Source organism: Gorilla gorilla, chromosome 1 (assembly GCF_029281585.2).
Source record: "Gorilla gorilla gorilla isolate KB3781 chromosome 1, NHGRI_mGorGor1-v2.1_pri, whole genome shotgun sequence".
In the NCBI taxonomy this organism is placed as follows: Eukaryota; Metazoa; Chordata; class Mammalia; order Primates; family Hominidae; genus Gorilla; species Gorilla gorilla.
In genome coordinates, this window is record NC_073224.2 from 135,817,406 (window position 1) to 135,837,273 (window position 19,868).

Sequence of the window (19,868 nt, forward strand, 5' to 3'; positions counted from 1 at the left end):
AAACCAAACCTATAGTGACCTTTTTGCTTTCTTCTTATAGTTTTTTCTTGTAATCTATTTGTCTGATATAAGTGTAGACAGGCCTATTTTTTTGGTTTCTGTTGGCATGGAATATCTCTTTCCATCTCTTTATTTTCAGTCTATGTTTGTATCTTTGTAGGTGAGGTGTCTTTCTTATAGGCAGCATATCAATGGGTCTCTTTTTTAAATTAATCCATTTAGCTACTCTGTCTTTTGATTGGAGAGTTTAATCCATTGATAATCAGTGTTATTATTAACAAGTAAGGATGTACTCTTTCTATTTTGTTATTTGTTTTCTGCTAGTTTTGTGGTTCTTTCTTTCTCTCTCTCTTTCTTTTTCTTTCTTTCTTTCCTTTGTCTTCTTTTAGTTCAGGTAATTTTCTCTGGTAATATGATTTAGTTTCCTGCTTTTCCAATTTTTTGTGTATCTGTGGTGTGTTTTTTGATTTGAACTTATCATGAGGTTTGCAAATACTATCTTACAACCCATTATTTTAACCTGATAGCAACTTAACACTGTGTAAACAACAATAAAAAAATAAAAAAATGAAACTAATAAAATTATATGCCTTAACTTTGTACCCCTTCTTTTTAACTTATTTATATCTTATTGTACTTATCTTATTGTTCTATGTCTTGAAAAGTTGTTGTAATTATTATTTTGAATAATAATCACTTAGTCTTTCTACTTAGGATAAAAGTAGTTTACACACCACAGTTACAGTTTTAGAACATTCTGTGTTTCTCTACTTACTGTTACCAGTGAGTTTTGCACTTTCAAGTGACTACTTATCTCTCATCAATATCCTTTTCTTTCTGATTGAAGTGTTTACTTCATTTCTTGTATGACAAGTCTGGTGTTGATGAAATCCCTCAGCTTTTGTTTGTCTGGGAAAGTTTTTATTTCTTCTTCACATTTGAAGGATATTTTTGCTGGATATACTATTCTAGGTTATTTTTTTTCTTTCTTTCAACACTTGAAATATGTCATGCAACTCTCTCCAGGCCTGTAAGGTTTCCACTGAAAAGTCAGCTGTCAGGCATATTAGAGCTCCATTGTATGTTATTTCTTTCTTTTCTCTTGCTGCTTTTAGGATCTTTTCTTTATCTTTGACCATTAGGAGTTGGATTATTAAATGCCTTGAGATAATCTTCTTAGAGTTGAATCTTTTTGGTGTTCTATAGTCTTCTTATTTTATTGATATCTTTTTCTAGGTTTGGGAAGTTCTCTGTTACATCCCTTTGAATAAACTTTTTTCTCCTATCCCTTTATCTATATCTTCTTTAAGGCCAATAACTCTTAGATTCACCCTTTTGAGGTAATCTTCTAGATCCCATAGGTGTGCTTCATTATTTGTCATTTTTCAGCTGTCAGGCATATTAGAGCTCCATTGTATGTTATTTCTTTCTTTTCTCTTGCTGCTTTTAGGATCTTTTCTTTATCTTTGACCATTAGGAGTTGGATTATTAAATGCCTTGAGATAATCTTCTTAGAGTTGAATCTTTTTGGTGTTCTATAGTCTTCTTATTTTATTGATATCTTTTTCTAGGTTTGGGAAGTTCTCTGTTACATCCCTTTGAATAAACTTTTTTCTCCTATCCCTTTATCTATATCTTCTTTAAGGCCAATAACTCTTAGATTCACCCTTTTGAGGTAATCTTCTAGATCCCATAGGTGTGCTTCATTATTTGTCATTTTTTAAAAATTTTGTCTACTTTGACTGTATTTTCAAATAGCCTGTCTTCAAGCTTACTAATTCTTATTTTTGATGATCAATTCTGCTATCAAAGGACTCTGGTACATTCTTCAGTATGCCAGTTGCATTGTTCAGTTGCAGAATTTATTAATTCTTATTAATTATTTCTATCTCTTTGTTAAATTTATCTGATAGAATTCTGAATTCCTCTGTGTTATCTTGAATTTCTTTGAATTTCCTGAAGACTGCTATTTTGAATTCTCTATCTGAATGGTCATATATGTCTATTTTTCCAGGATTGGTCCCTGGAGCCTTATTTATCTCATTTGGTGAGGTCATGTTTTCATGTATAGCATTGATAGTAACACATGTTCTTCAGTTTCTGGGCATTGAAGAGTTATCTACTTATTGTAGCCTTCACTGTCTGGGCTTATTTGTAGCCTTCCTTCTTAGGAAGGCTTTCCAGATATTTGAAAGGACTTGGGTGTTGTGACCTAAACTGTATCTACTTTATAGGGCACACCAAGCCCAGTAATGCTGTGATCCTTGCAGACTTGTAGGTAGCACCTTAAAAGTCTTGGGGAAGACTCAGGATAATTATCTGGATTACAGTATTGAGACTCTTTTGATCGCCTGCCATTCAAAACTGTCTTTTCTACCTCTTCAGTGCATCTTTTGGTGATATGTAGTTAAAACGAAGTACTATGAGTGAGTGTTCATCTGATTTTGGTTCTTAGAAAGGTGTTTTTTTTTTCTATATAGATAGTTGTTAAATTAGTGCCTTTGTTGTGGGAACAATTGGTGAATCCTTATATTCTGCCATTTTGCTCCACCTCTGTCTCTGTTTATGTTTTAAACACAAAGCATATATCTATACTATAGAAGAAAGCAATATGAAAGTCCTTAAATAGAGCAATACATTAATTTAATATACCGAGTCTCACAAAATCTTAAAAATACATTAAAATATTGAAAGAAAAACTACTGCAAAGATACTTCTGAGAATATGAAGGACCAATTTATGACATCCTGAGCTAATAAAAAATCATGTATTGAAGAGTACAAGCATAAATCCACTAATAATATTCCCATTGTTTAGTAAGTAATCAATAGAGACACATGTATAATTCAGAAGGTAGAGAAAATGGGAAGCCAGAACAACTTTTACATATGATGTTTAGATAAATGAGCTAATGATGAAACCATTCACAAAATAGGGATTATTGGAAAACAAGCAGGATGATAAATGGGAAGATTATTTGGGCCATGTTGACTTTGAGGATTCTATAAGTGGAGGAATATTGTAGGCAGTAGATATATATGGGATTACAGCTCAGAAAAGTGTAAGCTAGTGGTGACACTTGAATTATGAGCACTGGAAACTCAGAGTGTGAAAAAATTTATCAGGTGAGTGCAGAGTAAGATCTAAAAATAATAAAAAGGACAAGAATACAATCTTAGGAAATAAGAATAGTTTCAGAATATGAAGAGGAAGAGAATAATGCTGAGAGGAAATCACCAAAGATATTGAAGGGAACCTATTAAATGTAATGTAACGAAAATCAGGAAGGGAGTGATAGAAATTGTCAAACACAAGAAAGATCAAGCAAGACTCATGGAATTGAAAATGGTCTTTATAATAATTAATTGAGAATTATTGACTAATTATAGCTTAAGATTGGGGTTTGAGATGGGAGTAGGGGTGGTAGGAAAGCAGCTGATTTTTGTCAGTTGATAATGGAGTAAACGTATAGAAGTGGTAACAGTTAATGGAAACTGTGAGAATATTTCCTGTGAACAGAAGGAGTGGCATGCAGGATCTAAGAAGGTAAATTTTAAATATGGAAATGACTGAAACACTTATACACAGATTGTGGGGACATAGCTATTAAAGAAAAAGAAGGGACAAATATAAGAGGGACAGACAGGCAAAATTACCAGTAGAGTACGTCTGTGTCCCTAAATACATAAAAGTGAATATAATCACATTCATATTTTTACTGTGCTTACATTTCTGGATATGAAGTTATAAAGATATGCTGCTGACTTTAATTTACTTTTCCAATGTCCTGTTATTCATATAAGACTTCAGAAGTGAAATATAGTTCAAATAAAGCAATTCAAAATAATTACACAATTGATGGGATTAATGGACTATTGACTATAGTGAAGCATAATGTATTTAGCTCGATGCTTTTAAACCTTGTCATCAATGTGACAGCATATACTTGTTCTTTTCAAATAATATTTGATTAAGGCATTTTACAAGCCCAATCATCATCACTGTGTGACATTACATGGCCACGAGTGTGTTATACTGTATTAATTCACACATGGATGCACTGATACTACTTAGCTCCCAATGTGAATGAATATTGCACATTTCATGCTCTGTCATGTCTCATTGCATTAATAGCCATGTGTGTGATGAGGTCTGTAATCTACGGCTATTTTTCAACATTTTCAAATGCACTTGTCATGAATGGAGTAGCCAAGTACTTCATTAAGTAATCTCGTTTTCAGGAAGCATGTGTCTCCAGGAGCAGGTTGGCATTTAAAGTAATGTTAAGTTGCTTTCATCTATGTAAGACAAAAAAGAGAGCGCTTGTAACTCTTTATTTACATCAGATCTATCTCATAATTCAAATAATGTGCTGATAAGACCTCTTATTTACCATTGCCACGTCGTCTTCTTTTGGGTAGATATATTTAACTTTATACCAACTACTAAGGAGTTCTTCTGAAACCTTTTATTACAATACTTATTAGAACATGTTATGAGTTGCAGTAACAGCCCTGACCATGGGTACTTTGCATCCATCTTATTTTTTTTCTTATTATTGATTAAAAAATTGACTGACGAAGATTGTATATATTCAAGGTCTACAACACGATGATATATGTTTACATTGCATAATGATTACCACCACTGTATTAATGAACATATCCATAGTTACTTTTTTTGTGTATTTATGCCTATGATGAGAATTTTTTTTTCTTTTTTTTTTTTTTCTTTTTACTGGAATCTCACTCTGTTGCCCAGGCTGGAGTTCAGTGGTGCCATCTTGGGTCACTGCAAACTCTGCCTCCCAGGTTCAAGTGATTCTCCTGCCTCAGCCTCCTGAGTAGCTGGGACTAAAGGTGTGCATCACCAGGCCCGGCTAATTTTTTGTATTTTTAGTAGAGATGGGGTTTCACCATGTTGGCCAGGCTGGTCTTGAACTCCTGACCTCAAGTGATCTGCCTGTCTCAGCCTCCCAAAATGCTGGGATTACAGGTGTGAGCCACCATGCCCAGCCGGTGAGAACTCTTAAAATATGCTCTATTATCAAATTACAATTAAACAATACAGTAGAACTTACTCATAACTGAGAGTTTGTACCTTCTGACCAATATTGCCCCATTCCACCATGACCCACCATTCTCTCTGCTTTGATGAGTTTGAATTTTTAGATTCTACATACAAAAAGTTCAATACAATATTTGTCATTCTGTGTCTGTCTTATTTCACTTGGTATAATGTTCTCCAGGTTCATTAATGTTGTTGCTTGCAAATGGCAGAAAGATTTCCTTTTTTTTTTTTTTTTTTTTTTTTTGACAGGGTTTCTGTCTCTCTGTTTCCCAGTCTGGAGTGCAATGACATGATCTCAGCTCACTGCAGCCTTGACCTCCTGTGCTTAAGCAAACTTCCCACTTGAGCCCCAACCCCCAATCCCCAGTAGCTGGGACTACAGGTCCATACCTTCATGCCTGGCTAGTTTTTGTACTGTTTTGTAGAGACAGGGTTTCACCACCTTACCCAGGTTGATCTTGAAGTCCTGGGCTCAAGAGATCTGTCTGCCTCAGCCTCCCAAAGTGGTGAGATTTCAGATGTGAGCCACTGTGCCTGGCCAAGATTTCCCTTTTTTAAAAGGCTGAACAAGATTCTATTGTGTATATATACCATATTTTCTTTATCCATTCACCCATTAACAGACCCTTTTTTCCACATCCATTCATCTTTTATTAGTGGCTTTAAAATTTCTTTTCTAAGGATATGAAACTATATGATCATTAAAACCACATATGGAAAATCACTTTATCAGTAGAATCCAGTTAATAAAAATTATTCTGATTATACGTGCATCGAGGCAAAAATACTAAAGCTTTAAACTGTTAGTTTTGAAGACACATGGGACCAACTTGTGGATCTTTTAGGCAGACATTTTTCAAACGAGGCCAGGAACTCTGTTGGGGTTTCAACATACAGGGAAAGGGAGAAGTGGCACTGAACTTTCTTCGCCAGAGACTGGCCAAGTATTGAGAACACAGAGAGCAGTGTCAATACCAAGGAGTAAGGGATAGGGCATATTTGAATTGTGGAAAATCTTGGCAGAGATTAGGGGATTCACCAAGAAAAGGGTGATATCAGCTTCCTCATAAGTGGGCTTGCTGTCATTGTCCCCCAAAATGTCAAGAGGAAGCAGAATAAGTGGCCAGACCTTTCCTGCTCTGGAGGCTTGGTAAGTTCAGGAGGTTGAAGAACTTGAAGGTTTTCCTCAAGTGCTTTATCATATGACTGACAGACTATTTATATTATACAACATAAATCTATTTATGGGATTGTTTTGTTTGCTTGTTTTAACCTCCAACAACTAGACTTAAGACAAACAAGTGAAAGCAATAACAAAAGTAATAGCTCTTCAAAGGGACTCAGCAGGCAAATCAAAAAAGAGTTGGCAGGACAATAATAAAACACATTCAGAGAAGCAGAAGTGCTAAAGAATGTGGCTACCAAAAGAGTTTAAAGATATTGAAGTACATCACACATACACACCTACATATAAGATATTTGGTGATTGAGAAACCTGTGATTTTTTTTTTCACATAAAGTCTTAAGAGATAAACTTAAGGAGAGGATAGTCACTGGTGAAACAGACTAGTGACCCAGAAGATCCAGGGTAAGAAATATCGACCGGGTGTGGTGACTCAAGCCTTTGTAATCCCAGCACTTCGGGAGGCTGAGGCGGGTGGATTACCTGAGGTCAGGAGTTTGAGACCAGCCTGGCAAACACGGTGAAACCCCATCTCTATTAAAAATACAAAATTAACTGGGCCTGGTGGCGTGCGCCACTAATCCCAGCTACTCGGGAGGCTGAGAAAGAATTGCTTGAACCCGGGAGGCGGAAGTCACTGCCCTCCAGCCTCGGTGACAGAGCGAGACTCAGTCTCAAAAAAGAAAGAAATACATTGGCAGCCCATTCAGAGGGCCCAGAGATCTGTGTCTTGCTTCAACAGTGTTTGGACGGAACTGATCCAGGGACTCTCTTTCTTCCAGCCTCTGACCACCTTGGGATCTCCTCTCCACTTGCAACCTCCGGGACCATCTTCTTGGCCATCTCCTGCTTCTGTGACCAGCCAACACCGTTTTTGTGGTTAGCTCCTTCTTGCCAACCATGAGCTCCCAGATTCATCAAAATTATTCCACGGAGGTTGAGGCTACCATCAACCGCCTGGTCAACTTGCACCTGCGGGCCTCCTACATCTACCTCTGTCTGGGCTTCTATTCCCACCGTGATAATGTGTCTCTGGAAGGCATGGATCACTTTGGCGAATTGGCCGAGGAGAAGCGCCAGGGCACAGAGCGTCTCCTGAAAATGCAAAGCCAACATGGCAGCTGCGATCTCTTCCATGACATCCAGATGCCGGCTCAAGATGAGTACGGATAAAACCCTGGACGCGACGGAAGCCACCATAGCCTGGAGAAAAAACTAAATCAGGCCCTTTCGGATCTTCATACCCTCAGTTCTACTCACACACAATCCCATCTCTCTTGCTCCCTGGAGAGTCACTTCCTAGATAAGGAAGAGAAACTCCTCAAGAAGATGAGTGACCACCTGACCAATCTCCATAGGCTGGCTAGCCCAGAGGCTAGGCCGGGTGAATATGTCTTCGAAAGGCTCACTCTCAAGCACGACTAGGAGCCTACTGCGCCCAGCGACTTCTGAAGGGCCCCTCGTAGAGCAACAGGGCTTCTGCCTAAGCCTCCCTGCAGCCACTAGGCAGCTTTTTGAACTACCCTGGAGCATTCTCCCAATCCTCAGGACAAGTGGAAATAAAGTTTTTTGAAGCAGAAAAGAAAAGAAAAGAAAAACAGTGCAAAAATAGAGAAATCATAATACAAAAATCAAGAGACTGGACTGGAGTATAGATTCAGGAGCGCTAAAACATGAACTATAAAAGTTTCAGAAGTAGCACAAATGAAAAAAATGTGCTAGTAAAAATGGCATATATGTGCCACATTTTCTGGATTAAGAAAATGTGGCACATATGCACCATGGAATACTATGCATCCATAAAAAAAGATGAGTTCATGTCCTTTGTAGGGACATGGATGAAGCTGGAAACCATCATTCTCAGCAAATTATCACAAGGACAAAAAACCAAACACCACATGTTCTCACTCATAGGTGGGAATTGAACAATGAGAACACATGGACACAGGAAGGGGAACATCACACAGTGGGGCCTGTTGTGGGGTGGGGGGAGGCGGGAGGGATAGCATTAGGAGATATACCTAATGCTAAATGACGAGTTAATGGGTGCAGCACACCAACATGGCACATGTATACATACATAACAAACCTGCACGTTGTGCACATGTACCCTAAAGCTTAAAGTATAATAATAATAATAATAATAATAATAATAAATGGGGAGGCAATAGTTAAACAAATAATAGAAATAAAAATTGATCAAAGATACGTCAGTTTGTAGATCAAAAATATCCCTAAGTTCTAGGTTAGATACACAATAATGAAAATCATAATAACATGTGTTAGGTTGAAAGGAAATATCATGAGCTTCTAGAGAGAAAACAAAATTTTTACCTAGGAAATATATATATGTATATATACATACAGACATATATATTCAGACTGGCAAAGTGCATCTCCTTTTGCAGCACTGGAAGCTAGAAAACAGTTGAACAGTATTGATATATTACTGGCAGGGAAAGATTTCAACCCAAATATATTATTTATCTGCCAGAGAAAAAGAAAAATATTTGAAGCCATGAAAGAATTCCTAGAGTATATATTGCCATCATACTCCAAACTTGAAACAAACATCTGAAAAAAGATTCTAAGCAAACATCAAATGAAAAATAATGAGGATTTTAAGGTGAGGAAATAACTAGAGGAAAGAAGTGAGCAATAAACCTTGTGAGATATGCTTATGGACAAATATAGACTGCATAGAAATGAGAAGTAGAAAAGCTAAAGAAATGCATAGAAATGAGAAGTAGAAAAGCTAAAGAAGAACTTTTAAAATAGAAGGGATCTATCGTTAAGAGGAATTAGTGCTAGACTATCTTCACAAAAGCAAAACAATGAGAGTGAGAAAGCAAAGAAAGGAAGGGAAGAAATAAATTACTATGGTATCTTCAAAATGAAGAAAGAGAATGGGGAATGAGAGTACTGGAAATTAGAATATTGGAAAGCTCCATCTTATTTGTGTTTGGGGGAATTTGAGCATCTGTCATGGGAAAACATTTGGGGCATAGTGCTTGATTATGACATCAGGAAAAGTGAGTATAAGTGTTAATAAATGGAAATGTACAGTATTTCCATCTACCAAGGAAAAGAAAGAGTAATGAAGAAGACTTTCAACACAGAAGCAAACATGAATGAAGTGAAAAAAAGAAAATGATAAAATAAGTAATAAATATGAAGTAAAATAAAAATTTAGTATATCATTAATTACATATAATGTTAGTGGATTAAATTCTTCAATTAAAACACAGAAATCAGTTTAAGGTTAAAAAAAATTCTAAAGGATCTTTACAATAAAGACACCCTAAACATGGTAAGAATTAAAGGTTAAAATTAAAAGATGAACAAAGAGATAACAGGTGTATGCAAACAAAAGGCAAGCAAGTATAGAGGTATTAATATAAGACAAGGTGGAATTTAAGATTAAAAGCAATTAACAGGATAAAGGACATTGGGAAATAAGCAGGCATGCTTATTATGGAAATATGAGTTATAAATTTATATAACAAAATTAAAAATTAGATAAAAAACCAAGATCATAACTAGAAATAAAAGAACTTGATAAAATACAGTTATACAGGGAAACATCACTGTAAGTCTTTCAAACTGGGTATGTGCAATAAAACTCAAGGGGAGGACAGTCACTTGTTATAATCATTCATGGTTATAAATCAATTCTAGAACTTGAATGTTCCCTATTTTCAAGAGAAGGTAAAATATAACATAACAGGATACAGAACAATTAGCTAAAGTAAACATGTGATTTGCTTTTGTTTATATCCTTCCATTATATTATTCCAGAAAGGCTGATATTTGTCTAGTTTGAAATATGCAATAATTGAACTTAGAAAATATTTGTTTCAAAAACAAGATTATTTCTTGCTTATATTTAAGCAAGCCATAAACCAAGAAGAAGCAAGCAAATATAAGAATGTGACTATTGTAATTACATACTTAACAACATTCATGTCATTGATTTAGTGTGAATAATGAAGCATACTATAAGGAGAGCATAGTGTAGTTATATTTTTTAGTTAAGGAAGCCAAGAGAAGAAAGTTAGAAAGTTGTTTACTGCTCTTTTGACTTTGCCTTTAGTTTGCAGGGGATATATTTCCCCTGTTGAGAGAAAACTTGCAAAAGCTCCAGTGTTTTGATGTATGGTATCTGAACTCCAAAGAGAATGTAATCTTTGTGGTAAGCTATCCAAAAGAAGTCCTCATGGAATTTGAGCAACCTCTGAAAAAGATAACCACAGCAGCAGAAATGAAACACTTCTAAGAACAAACAGTAAAGCGTGCAGTTCTAGTTTATTCCGTTTTTATGTCTCGTATCTACTTATAATCTCTATATTTCTAACAATCTCAGGATGATCAGAGTGATTTTCTCCAAAAATATGTAAAAACACAATTAGACAAATGTTTAACTCCAACTCCTGGAATCAAATTGTAATCTTTACATATTTAAATGTATGAGATCTGATATCCAAGGGATTCTTTATCATTTCTATAAGAAAAGGAAAGATATTCATAATAGAAAAACATATGCTTAGTATAAACACATGGACATACTTTTAATAACTGGCAATAAAATTATAATAATAATGCTAACATCACTGTTAAATAAATATATTCAAATATAATGTTCTACAGCAAATTTTTTCTAATGATATTTATCAAAGGGAATGAGTATTAATAGACTAGGTATTTATTATAACAGATATTTAGATTAATGTGAAATATTCAGTATACTGAAAACTATACCTAATTATTTACATATTTGGTTACTAGAAATTAAATGCTTGAATAATTGAAAGAATAATTAGTTTTATATGGCTGCATATGGTCCAATTAAAAGAAAATGAAATCAAAAACAACGACAAGGAAATACTGTCATTTTTCTTCTCACAAATCAATTCTTAATTCAATGCAGATATAAAATATTACATATCAAAGATAATTAAATTACCTTAATAATCCTTCATACATCATCCAGGAATTGATATAAATTGCATAAATTTTGAAACAATTTATATTTTCACAATGGATCCCTTTGTTTTAAGTTGCATTCCCTCAGAAGCTGATGTTGAGACATGGACTTGAATACACATAGTTTTTTTGGGAGAGGATCTGATCCCAGGAAGCACCGATGGAGCAGAGGAAAAGTGCAACAAAGAAGGATAAAATGCCAATAAAATGGAATGTTAATTAGTGTTTATGAATAATTTATTACTGTGTTTATCTAGGGCTCAAGCACCCAGGGATCTCGAGAGATTTTAAAGAGCACCCTTCACTGTTTTCACACTGAAGCACAAGAACTTCAGTAGTTGAAGGATGCTCCCAAAGAAGTTAATTCCTTGGAATTTTAAATTGTGTAAGGACCTTTGAGACAAAGTTCTCAGGCAATGAATGAGTCAGTGGAGCTTGCAGTAGAAAGGCTTTGGGATGGCATCCATGAAATAGCATATGGCAAGGACATGTAGATAGCTCTACACATTTTTAGGGCATAATGGAGTTCACAATATCTATTTTCTCCCAGAGACAATTTAAGAAATAGTAAATTAAAACCCCAAGATTATGTGAGCTGATTAAAGTTTTAACAACATTTATTATAATCACTGTGCATGTAGTATAGTAAAAAGAACATACTTTTTATTTATAACAAATTTGTTATAATTCAGTTCTACACATAAATTCTCATAGCTGTGTGAGTTTCAGAAAATTTCTTAATCTTTCTTTTTTATTCAATTTTTATTTTAGATTCAGGGAGTACATGTCCTGGATTGTTACCTAGGTATATATTTCCTGATGCAGAGGTTTTGGGTCTAAATGACTCCATCACCCAAGTACTAAGCATAGTGCTCAGGAGTTTTTTCACCCCTTTACCCCCTTCCCACCTCTCTCCTCTAGTAGTCCCTAGTGTCTATTGCTGCCACCTTTATGTCCATTAGTACCCAGTGTTTAGCTCCCAATTATAAGTGAGAACATGTGGTATTTGGTTTTCTGTTCCTCCATTAATCTACTAAGGATAATGGCCTCCAGCTATGTCTATGTTGCTGCGAAGGACATTATTTGATTCTTTTGTTTGACTGTGCACTATCCTTTTGTGTATATGTACCACATTTTCTTTATTTACTCTACTATAGATGGGCATCTTGGCTGATTTTACGTCTTTGCTATTGTGAATAGCACTAAGATGAACATGCAAGTAAATGTGTCTTTTTGGTAGAACAATTTGTTTTCTTTTGTATATATACCCAGTAATGGGATTTCTGGGTCGAATGGTGGTTCTAAGTTCTTTGATAAATCTCCAAACTGCTTTCCACAGTAGCTGAACTAATTTACATTCCCAAAAGCATATAAGCATTCCATTTTCTCAGCAGCCTTTCCAGCTTCAGCTTCTGCTGTTTTACAACTTTTTAATAATGGCCATTTGGACTGGTATGAGATAATATCTCACTGTGGTTTTCACTTGTATATCTTCTATTGAGAAGTGTCTGTTCATGCCTCTTGCCCATTTTTCAAATGGGTTATTTGTGGGGATATTTAATGGGGTTATTTGTTTTTTGCTTGTGTGATTAATTTCCTTATAGATTCTGAATATTAGACCTGTGTCAGATGCATAGCTTGTTAATATTTTATCTTATTCCATAGGTTGTCTATTACTATGTTGATAGATTTTTTTTTTTTTTTTTTTTTGCTATGCAGAAGCTCTTGTTTAATTTGGCTCCGCTTGTCAATTTTTTGCTGTCATTGTGGGACTCTCTCTTCTCTAGGTCCAGGCAAATTTCCAGGCTTTGGGAGCACCTACTTGCCTGGTGCAACAGCCTGAGTCACCCAACCTGTCCTGTGTGGAGATCTTTGAGCAAGGGAACCCTCTCTGCTCCACACCCCAGCAGATCTCAAGGCATCTGGAGCACCCACTCTCCTAGATTAGGAGCTTAGGCTCTTCTCCATCCCTGAGCAGATAATTTAGAACTGAGGAAGCTCTAGGTGTTTGGTGACCACCCACTGGATTCTCACTTGGCACTGGTGTTTGTGCCTGCCATGGAGGACCTTCGGTCAGACCTGCCCTTCCTGGCTCCCCTGTCCTCCAACACCACAACTAAGCAGCGAGCCCAGAGCACAGTGCATTCCATGAATCAGCCCATTATCTGAGGTAACAGAGAGCTTCTGCTAGTAAACAAGGATCAAGTATATACCCAGCCATTGGCCACAGTCAGTTCTTACTTATATATGCTATCTAAGGGCTTGTACAATGAACTACACAGCCCAATATAAAAACTGCCAAAAGAAGTGCATAGTGTTACAGAAGCAAAGCCAAAAGAACCAGAATTCTTTACAATCCTAATCTTTCTGAACTTCACTTTTTTTTTTTTTTTTTTTTTTTGAGACGGAGTCTCACTCTGTCACCCAGGCTGGAGTCCAGTGGCATGATCTCTGCTCACTGCAAGCTCCGCCTCCCGGGTTCACGCCATTCTCCTGCCTCAGCCTCCCGAGTAGCTGGGACTACAGGCGCCTGCCACCAAGCCCGGCTAATTTTTTTGTATTTTTAGTACAGATGGGGTTTCACTGTGTTAGCCAGGATGGTCTCAATCTCCTGACCTTGTGATCCGCCCACCTCGGCCTCCCAAAGTGCTGGGATTACAGGCGTGAGCCACCGCGCCTGGCCCTGAACTTCACTTCTGTTGGTAAGAGAGAAAGAACTGCATTCAGGTAAATCATGTTACTATTAAATCAGATTAAATAACTTAAAACATTTATGAAGCCTAATGTAGCCCAGATATACTTCAGGTATTCAAATAATTAATTTCCTTTTTAGTAAGATCTAAAATTCTGGGTGATGTTAAATCATTCTTTTACTATTCGTTATTTTAAGCTCAGGATGACTCCCTCAACATTTAGTTAGATTATATTTCTTTGTGTATTTCTTGGGTACCAGGTTTTATTCTATTTATCTATCCATCTACTAGGAAACTGATTTGTCATTATTCTTGACTATGAACCAATTTGGTACATTTTTTTTTAAATTTTATGTACAAGAAAACTTAGGTATTGAGTAGCTGAGTAAGTGATGGGCTAGGGTGTTAAATCAGAAAGCATACATAATTTTAAAAAGATTAAAACCTGAGACAATATTTACTTTCAAAGATTAATAAGATGGAAAATAAAAGAAACTGAGAGCCATAAAGAGAGGGCAGGGTGAACTGAAAGTAGAATTATTAAAAGGATCTGGATCAAATAAAATTAAAATATGTAAAATAAAGCAAAATTATTAGGAAAACAAAATTGACTTGTTAATAAATTAGTGAGATATATAAGACAGTAAGGGACAAGATTTTTGGTATAAAAAGTAGAAACATTTATAGAAAAGACAACATAGAAAATTTCCTAGAAGACAGAGTAAGAGTACAATAATGAAAATTATAAGTAAGAAAAATATAAACAATCAAAAACAAGTTTTTACATTTTAACATATAATTAATCTCAAGGGAGAGCTTTAAAAGTGGATAAAGAAAGAGTAATTCAATTTCATATATTGCATTTTATCTTCACAATAATCATATAAATAAAAAAACATACTTGATTTTGATTTCAAATGATATTAAACTGATGACAACAATATGATGTCAAAAAATGTTAAATCTTACATAACCACACAAAGACTTGCATGTGAATGTTCTTAGCAGCATTTTTCTTAAGCTAAAAATTGAAAACAACTTAAATGCCCATCAACTGGTGAATTGATAGACATATCAATGGAATACCATTACAATGAATTACTATTCAGTGGTAAAAAGAATGAACTACTGATACATGCTAAGTACAAGAAGCCAGATAAAAAACACCACATATTTCATGATTCTAATTTATAGAAAATATTCTGAAAAGGCAAATCTGTAGACACAGAATAGATTAATGGTTTTCTATGGTGATGAGATGGGGGACAGATGGCAAGGTGAAGATTAACAGTTAGTGGACATTAATGATCTTAATGGGGTGCTGAAAATGTTCTGAAACTGACTTCCAGTATTTTGCACAACTTGATATATTCACTAAAAAATCATTGAGTATTCACATAATATGACATGTAAAATCTACTCCAAGTTATAAAAGTGTTACATTTTGTACAAACAGAAAAATATTAAAGCTCCAAAAGATAAAAGTGAGCAAAAGACACACAATTCAATAAATATATGAAAGAATGCATATCTTTTAACTATATTAATTACAACAAATGCAAATAAAAATTGCTTGCAGAAGACTGTCTCTCAATCTTCCAGAGAACTTGTTAGGAAAGGGAAAGATGGCTAGTCAAGGAAGAGAAAAAAGACTTTGGTTTTCATACTCCAGACAAATACATATTTAAGAAGGAGCTGGGCTGTCCTCTCTTCACCAGCAGAGGAATAGCAGTTCCTCCTGTGTATTGCAAAGTCTACTTGTCAAAATACCAGAGATATCCTTGGGCTTCCCCTTCTCAGACTGCCAACTGAGTAAGAATGTGATTTACTGGGAGCAGTCAAACAAACACAGGCCATGTAACCTGCCATATCAATACTGAGCAGTGCTTTCATAATTGATCTGCTGCAACATTTAAAAGATGAAAAGACATTTTAAAACAAATAACTATAACTAAATCCTTATTGTGTATTTACATTTGACGCATACTACATATACGTACTTTCAGAATCAAGTTTATAAGCAAGTTGTAGGAGCAGCTTTATATAAAAGGCATAGAGCTTAAATCATTCTACAGGAGTTTCTGATGACAAAAGAAAAACATCATCACACAAAGTGATTTGTGTATTAAAGTATCTCAGCCTCAGGACTGGCATTGTCTCAGGGACTTCTTAATCAGCAGAAAAACATCTTGAACATATCCTTATCATAGCACTTAAAATCTTATAATGAAATGTGCTGCTTGTGTATCAGTTTTCAACACTAGTCACTAAACTATAAGATCAATTCTTTAGGGCAACTGTGCCTTTTATTCAATTTTGTTGTTCTAGCAACTAGCCCAGTGACATAGTAGGTGCTCAATAAATATTTGTTAAAATAAATTAATCCTTAACTTACCAGTGTAGTTATAAAGTACACAATTTTCCTGTGAATGTGCATCTTGGGATTGGGATAAACAGCCTGAACTCCTTTTTGTGTTTCCTTTTCTCACAGAGTTATCTATCCTTTGCCAGCTACCCAATTACCAGCTATAATGAAGCATGGTTACACAGCTTGCTCCCAGGCAAATATTTGTATGCTAAATCAGGTAACCAGACCATATTTAGCCTTTGCCAGCATGTGATCATTCTTTTAAACAAGGGAAACATAAATGTGATTAAGCATTCTCACCAAATATTTATAAATTCAAGTGCTTTAAAGCCCACCCAAATAATGTCATTTCCATCAATTTATAAAGGTAAGATGATTTGTTTTGGCACTCAAATTTATGTAAGTTTATAATATATTGCATCTTTTTAAATATTTTTCTCGAACCATTCCATGATTGACTTTTTTCTCAAAGCTTTTCAAATCACACAAGAGGTTTACCTTATTATAAACAGAAGTTACCTATTTATTCATCTATATTTTAGTATAAAAATGAATTTTATTGCTGTCAAAACTTAAAGCTTGGTGCTATGGCTTACACCTGTAATCCCAACACTTTAGGAGGCCAAGGTAAGAGAATCATTTGACACTAGGAGTTCAAGACTAGCCTGGGCAACACAACAAGACCCCATCTCTATAAAAAATTTTAAAAATTAGCTGGGCATGATGGCACACCTCTGTAGTCCCTGCCACTCAGAAGGTTGAGGCAGGAGGATCACCTGAGTCCAGGAGGTCAGGCTGCAGTGAGCCATCTTTGCACTACTGCATGCACTCCAGCCTGGGCAACAGAGCAAGGCTCTGTCTCTAAATACATACATACATATATATATATATATATATATATATATATATATATATATATACACACACACACAGACACACACACATACACATAGACACACACACACCCACGTATACATATACACATATATACATATATATTTACATATATGTGTGTGTGTACAAGTTAAAGTTAAAAACCTATTTTAACATAATATCTTAAATGTTGGGTAGTTTGGAAATAAGTATTACTGGGATCTTATTAACATTATACAACATATGATATAGGGTAATTTTAATTTCATTCCATTTATAATGTCATTTAAATTTTGAAAAATATTATTAAGCACAGAGATAAATTAATTTATTTGAAAGTTCTGATATTTTAATTTTGTTATACTATTAAGAATATTTTTTCTTTAATTTTGTTGAGTTGTTCTACCAGTAGGCCTGAATTTCTTAGAATTTTAGGAGCAGTAGTAATTCTTGCAGTGAATCTTTTTGCATTTTAGACATTGTTCAAAAATAATGTGAGAATACTAAGTATTGCAACTTAAAAACTGAAACAGGAGGCTGTTTTAACTTGTGAAGTCACTGTTACAATTAAAGAGATCATTTTTACTAGAATAATGAGACTTAAAGCAAGATGATAGTGATTGGCTGAGAATGGGAAGAGAAAGAACATAGACTTCTTAAAATGTCTAAAAGTGAAAGGAAGGAAAATGATGAAGTTGTGGCATGAGGAAAAGTAGGCAGTGTGCAGGCAGATAGTTTAGGTTAGAAAGCAGAAGCCAGTGTAAAGAAAGAAAACAAATATAGATAAACAATGAATAATTCATCACACAATATCCTACAGGAGGTTGAAAAGAAAAAGGAAAGGAAGGAAGGAGCAATATATAACCAAAATGAAGACTAACATTTGAAAGTGCGGAAGAGCATCTGGCACTGAGAGTCATGCTGGAGCAGAGTGAGAAGGCACCGTCACAGGTTGTGGGCCTGGCATGGGTGAGGCGTCCAGCACAAGTGCTGCAAAGAGGCTGTTCATGTAAATGGGCAGCCTGATGTGGGCTATCAGAATCTGAGTGGAGTAAGTATGGCACCAACATGAGGGCAAAGCCTGGGGTGGGCTATACACATACATATACATGTATAAACACACACATATATACACAAATATGTATATATGTGTGTTTTTGTGTGTGTGTATATATATCTATATATTATATATATAGATATATATAGATATATATGGTATATGTCTATTCACTGAGAGAATCTGGGCACAATAAAACCCCAATAGTAATAAGCGCACCTAGTATCCACATGCTGAATTATAAATATCATTATCCACTAAAAGAAACCAAGGGTCCTTGGAGAAATGGCTAAATCTGCAGGTGGAGCAGGGAAATTAGAAGATGAGCCTGGAACATTTATTGTGCCAGATAGCAAGGAAGTGCTTAAAGAAGAATAGGAACATGTCCAGAGGACATAGAAGCCAGCTTGAAGGAACTCTCTCTCACTGGCCAGCTCTAAGAAAATATCAGTATCAAAATAAAAATTAACAATAAGTTGTTATCCATTAAATAAAATGATAATGCATGCATCCACACTGAAATAATATATAAATATATTAATATATTGAAAGTTGAATATTATATTGAGTTATTCCAAAGTACTGCACCTCTACACAAATTATTCAATAATTAAAAAGGGCAAAAGAGTCCCTTCACAGGAGAGAAAGCTGTTAAGACATGACTTTTAATGAAAGAATCAAAGTAAACAACACAGTAATAAGAAAAGTAACCTGAACCTGTACACAACTGGGAGAAAGCAATGAGAAGAACACATATTATTTGTCTAATACTCTTGCCAATGAAACATAATCTAAATCTAGTTATGAAAAAATATCAGTCAAAAAACAATTGAGGGCATTCTGCAAAATAATGGATCTGTTATCTTTAAATTTCAGTCATAGAAGTGAAAGTAAAACTGCAGAAATGTTCTGGCTGGAAGAGACTTATAAAGATCTGTCAACTAAATATAATACATTATTTTGAACAATATTATTTTGCCATAAGGTACATTACTGAAAAATATAGAAAAATTTGAATGAGGTCTGAAGATTATATGTAGTAATGTATGACTGTCAATTTCTTTATTTTGATAGTCATAATTGCGGTTATATAAGAAGAGAAGTTTGTTTTTAAGAATTATCCAAATTATATTCAGGGTGAAGGAGCATCGGGTTGACAACTTATTTTCAAATGGTTTAGGAAAAAAGTCATTTGTGCTACAATTTTTCTATAAGTTTAAAATTGTTTCTAAAATTATATAAAAAATAAGGAAATGAACATAAACTTGATGTGGTAATGGAGCTATTATATACCTTTATTATATACCTTGATTGTGCATACATTGGTCAACACTCAATGAAGCGTGCCTTTAAAATGAGTACATTTCACTGTATACAAACTACAGTTGTACACAAGTGCACTTCAGTACTGTTGGTTAAAAATATGTAGCTATATTTGAAAATAAGAAAGAAATATCTTGATTAAAAATACAAATTAAACTCATGATGGTGAGAAGGTACTGAATTTTGTGATTTGATGTGAGACAAATGGCATGAGTTCGAAGGCCACCTGAGAAGACAAGCGTCTTGCATTTGGCAGAAAATTACAATCAGGATCCACTCATTAAGTCTAAAGCTGGAACTGTGTTATCCATTTATTTA

General features: G+C 34.9%; 2 pseudogenes; one reads left to right on the forward strand and one right to left on the reverse strand.

Moving 5' to 3' along the window:
- LOC101136174 (THAP domain-containing protein 3-like) overlaps positions 1 to 19,868 on the reverse strand; it is a 167,339-nt pseudogene that overhangs the window by 79,834 nt on the left and 67,637 nt on the right.
- On the forward strand, positions 6,168 to 7,678 carry LOC129532457 (ferritin light chain-like; annotated as a pseudogene).